The sequence below is a fragment of the Carex rostrata genome, unplaced genomic scaffold, assembly GCF_964058835.1.
Source record: "Carex rostrata unplaced genomic scaffold, lpCarRost1.2 SCAFFOLD_41, whole genome shotgun sequence".
In the NCBI taxonomy this organism is placed as follows: Eukaryota; Viridiplantae; Streptophyta; class Magnoliopsida; order Poales; family Cyperaceae; genus Carex; species Carex rostrata.
Genome location: NW_027601199.1, coordinates 212,501 through 217,500, shown reverse-complemented (window position 1 = coordinate 217,500; position 5,000 = coordinate 212,501).

Below are 5,000 nucleotides of genomic sequence, written 5' to 3'. Positions count from 1 at the left end.
CGAAACTCCACGCGGAGTCGCCCTGCCCGAACTTGTTTCGCCGGCTTTACGGCTGGGGATTTCAACCCGCTCGGTCTCTGCGGGGCGCCTCCACGGTTAGGCGCCCCAATGAACCGTGTTTCGCCGGCTTTACGGCTGGGGATTTCAACCCGCTCGGTCTCTGCGGGGCGCCTCCACGCTTAGGCGCCCCAATGAACCGTGTTTCGCCGGCTTTACGGCTGGGGATTTCAACCCGCGCGGCTACCCGCATCGGCCTTACGGGCGAAACTCCACGCGGAGTCACCCTGCCCGACCGCTTTTCGCCGGCTTTACGGCTGGGGATTTCAACCCGCATCGGTCTTACGGGCGCCTCCACGCTTAGACGCCCTGCCCCACCGTGTTTCGCCGGCTCTACGGCTGGGGATTTCAACCCGCGTGGTCCGTGTTTTTCGGTAACATATTCGTGTTCCTTGCCCCCGACGGGCCGTGTTTTTCGGTAACAAAATCGTGTCTTTTGTCCCCGCTGCACCGTGTTTTTTGCCCCGCTCAACCGTGTTTTTTGCCCCCGCTCAACCGTGCTTACTGCCCCCGCTCAACCGTGTTTTTTCGGTAACATAATCGTGTCTTCGGGTAACATAATCTTGTTTTTCGGGCCATTTTACACCGACGGAGGCACCCACAGGGGCCATGTACACCCCGCTTGGCATGTACATGAGGGGCTGCCTCTTCCAAAAATCCTTCCCCCCTATAGGGGAATATGCATTTTGGGTCTCCAGCCACGCCCAGGGTTACCACCCCCTGGAAATCCCCCAGGTTTACCCCCCATTTTATGTGGATGCATAGATTCAGACCGCCCTGCTCCACCGCTTTTGGCCATTTTTGCCCAACGTTAGCCGCTTCGGCGTGCCGCTGGACTGTTTTCGGGCCTTTTTCACCGACGCTTGGCCGTATCCGCTTAGTTTTCCCCAACGCGTGGCCGCATCCGCTTAGTTTTCCCCCGCTGGACTGTTTTCGGGTCACTTTTGCCCAACGTTAGCGGCTTCCGCTTGCCGCTGGGCTGTTTTCGGGCCATTTTTCCCCCACACTTGGCCGTATCCGCTTAGTTTTCCCCAACGCGTGGCCGCATCCGCTTAGTTTTCCCCCGCTGAACTGTTTTCGGGTCACTTTTGCCCAACGTTAGCCGGTTCCGCTTGCCGCTGGGCTGTTTTCGGGCCATTTTTCCCCAACACTTGGCCGTATCCGCTTAGTTTTCCCCAACGCGTGGCCGCATCCGCTTAGTTTTCCCCCGCTGAACTGTTTTCGGGTCAGTTTTGCCCAACGTTAGCCGCTACCGCTTGCCGCTGGACTGTTTTCGGGCCAATTTCCACCGACTCTTGGCCGTATCCGCTTAGTTTTCCCCAACGCGTGGCCGCATCCGCTTAGTTTTCCCCCGCTGAACTGTTTTCGGGTCACTTTTGCCCAACGTTAGCCGCTTCCGCTTGCCGCTGGACTGTTTTCGGGCCAATTTCCACCGACTCTTGGCCGTATCCGCTTAGTTTTCCCCAACGCGTGGCCGCATCCGCTTAGTTTTCCCCCGCTGAACTGTTTTCGGGTCAGTTTTGCCCAACGTTAGCCGCTTCCGCTTGCCGCTGGACTGTTTTCGGGCCAATTTCCACCGACTCTTGGCCGTATCCGCTTAGTTTTCCCCAACGCGTGGCCGCATCCGCTTAGTTTTCCCCCGCTGATCCATTTTCGGGTCACTTTTGCCCAACGTTAGCCGCTTCCGCTTGCCGCTGGGCTGTTTTCGGGCCTATTTCCACCGACACTTGGCCGCATCCGCTTAGTTTTCCCCAACGCGTGGCCGCATCCGCTTAGTTTTCCCCCGCTTAACTGTTTTCGGGTCACTTTTCCCCAACGTTAGCCGCTTCCGCTTGCCGCTGGGCTGTTTTCGGGCCATTTTTCCCCAACACTTGGCCGTATCCGCTTAGTTTTCCCCAACGCGTGGCCGCATCCGCTTAGTTTTCCCCCGCTGAACTGTTTTCGGGTCACTTTTGCCCAACGTTAGCCGCTTCCGCTTGCCGCTGGACTGTTTTCGGGCCAATTTCCACCGACTCTGGGCCGGATCCGCTTAGTTTTCCCCAACGCTTGGCTGCATCCGCTTAATTTTCCCCAGCTGAACTGTTTTCGGGTCACTTTGTCCCAACGTTAGCCGTTTCCGCTTGCCGCTGGACTGTTTTCGGGCCATTTTCCACCGACTCTTGGCCGTATCCGCTTGGTTTTCCCCAACGCTTGGCTGCTTCCGCTTAATTTCCCCCAGCTGAACTGTTTTCGGGTCACTTTTGCCCAACGTTAGCCGTTTCCGCTTGCCGCTGGACTGTTTTCGGGCCATTTTTCACCGACACTTGGCCGTATCCGCTTAGTTTTCGCCAACAATTGGCTGCATCCGCTTAATTTTCCAAGCTATACTGCTTTCGGGTCAGTTTTGCCCAACGTTAGCCGCTTCCGCTTGCCGCTGGGCTGTTTTCGGGCCATTTTCCACCCACGCTGGCACCGACGGGGCCATGTACACCCACGCGCGTGTACATGAGGGGGCACCCATTTTTGAAAACCTTGCCCCCCTATAGGGGAATATGCATTTTGAGGCTCTAGCCACGCCCAGGGTTACCACCCCCTGAAAATCCCCCAAGTCGAAATCACCCATGTAAAATATTCAAAAAAATCTCAAAAAATCACAAAAAATTTATAAAATCAAATAAATTCAAAAAAAAAAAAAAAATTTCAAAAATTCAAAAAAAATTCAAAAAATTCAAAAAAAATTCAAAAAAATTCAAAAAAATTCAAAAAATTCAAAAATTCAAAAAAAGTCCAAAAACCCAAAAAAACTTCAAAAATTTCAAAAATTCAAAAAAATTTCAAAAAAAATTTCAAAAATTTGCCCCGCTGAACTGTTTTCGGGTCACTTTTGCCCAACGTTAGCCGCTTCCGCTTGCCGCTGGACTGTTTTCGGGCCAATTTCCACCGACTCTTGGCCGTATCCGCTTAGTTTTCCCCAACGCGTGGCCGCATCCGCTTAGTTTTCCCCCGCTGAACTGTTTTCGGGTCACTTTTGCCCAACGTTAGCCGCTTCCGCTTGCCGCTGGGCTGTTTTCGGGCCAATTTCCACCGACACTTGGCCGCATCCGCTTAGTTTTCCCCAACGCGTGCCCGCATCCGCTTAGTTTTCCCCCGCTTAACTGTTTTCGGGTCACTTTTCCCCAACGTTAGCCGCTTCCGCTTGCCGCTGGGCTGTTTTCGGGCCATTTTTCCCCAACACTTGGCCGTATCCGCTTAGTTTTCCCCAACGCGTGGCCGCATCCGCTTAGTTTTCCCCCGCTGAACTGTTTTCGGGTCACTTTTGCCCAACCTTAGCCGCTTCCGCTTGCCGCTGGACTGTTTTCGGGCCAATTTCCACCGACTCTGGGCCGGATCCGCTTAGTTTTCCCCAACGCTTGGCTGCATCCGCTTAATTTTCCCCAGCTGAACTGTTTTCGGGTCACTTTGTCCCAACGTTAGCCGTTTCCGCTTGCCGCTGGACTGTTTTCGGGCCATTTTCCACCGACTCTTGGCCGTATCCGCTTGGTTTTCCCCAACGCTTGGCTGCTTCCGCTTAATTTCCCCCAGCTGAACTGTTTTCGGGTCACTTTTGCCCAACGTTAGCCGTTTCCGCTTGCCGCTGGACTGTTTTCAGGCCATTTTTCACCGTCACTTGGCCGTATCCGCTTAGTTTTCGCCAACAATTGGCTGCATCCGCTTAATTTTCCAAGCTATACTGCTTTCGGGTCAGTTTTGCCCAACGTTAGCCGCTTCCGCTTGCCGCTGGGCTGTTTTCGGGCCATTTTCCACCCACGCTGGCACCGACGGGGCCATGTACACCCACGCGCGTGTACATGAGGGGGCACCCATTTTTGAAAACCTTGCCCCCCTATAGGGGAATATGCATTTTGAGGCTCTAGCCACGCCCAGGGTTACCACCCCCTGAAAATCCCCCAAGTCGAAATCACCCATGTAAAATATTCAAAAAAATCTCAAAAAATCACAAAAAATTTATAAAATCAAATAAATTCAAAAAAAATTCAAAAATTCAAAAAAAATTCAAAAAATTCAAAAAAATTCAAAAAAAATTCAAAAAATTCAAAAATTCAAAAAAAGTCCAAAAACCCAAAAAAACTTCAAAAATTTCAAAAATTCAAAAAAATTTCAAAATTTCAAAAAAAATTTCAAAAATTTGCCCCGCTGAACTGTTTTCGGGTGACTTTTGCCCAACGTTAGCCGCTTCCGCTTGCCGCTGGACTGTTTTCGGGCCTATTTCCACCGACTCTTGGCCGTATCCGCTTAGTTTTCCCCAACGCGTGGCCGCATCCGCTTAGTTTTCCCCCGCTTAACTGTTTTCGGGTCACTTTTCCACAACGTTAGCCGCTTCCGCTTGCCGCTGGGCTGTTTTCGGGCCAATTTCCACCGACTCTTGGCCGGATCCGCTTAATTTTCCCCAACGCGTGGCCGCATCCGCTTAGTTTTCCCCCGCTGAACTGTTTTCGGGCCAATTTCCACCGACTCTTGGCCGGATCCGCTTAATTTTCCCCAGCTGAACTGTTTTCGGGTCATTTTAGCCCGACGGGGGCACCGACGGGACTGTTTTCGGGCCATTTTGCACCGACGCTTGGCCGCATGCGCTCAGTTTTGGGGCCATTTTTCACTGACGGCTGGCCGCATCCGCTTAGTTGCCCCCGCTTTGCTGATTTTTGCGCCGTTTTTTTTGTTGAACTTCAGGTTTCAAACTTCCAATTTTTTTTCCAAACTGCAGATTTCATATTTTATATTTTTAATAAATTTGAACTTTTTCAAAATATCAAAAAAGTATTGCCTACATCCATAATTTGGATCGCGTACAATCCGGAAGTTTGAGAAATGGTCCACACCGGGTGTGAACCATCCAATCCGAAAAAAGTGGGAATTTTTACAAGCCGGAAAAACTGGAGTTTCAATGGCTCTTTGGACGGTTGTAA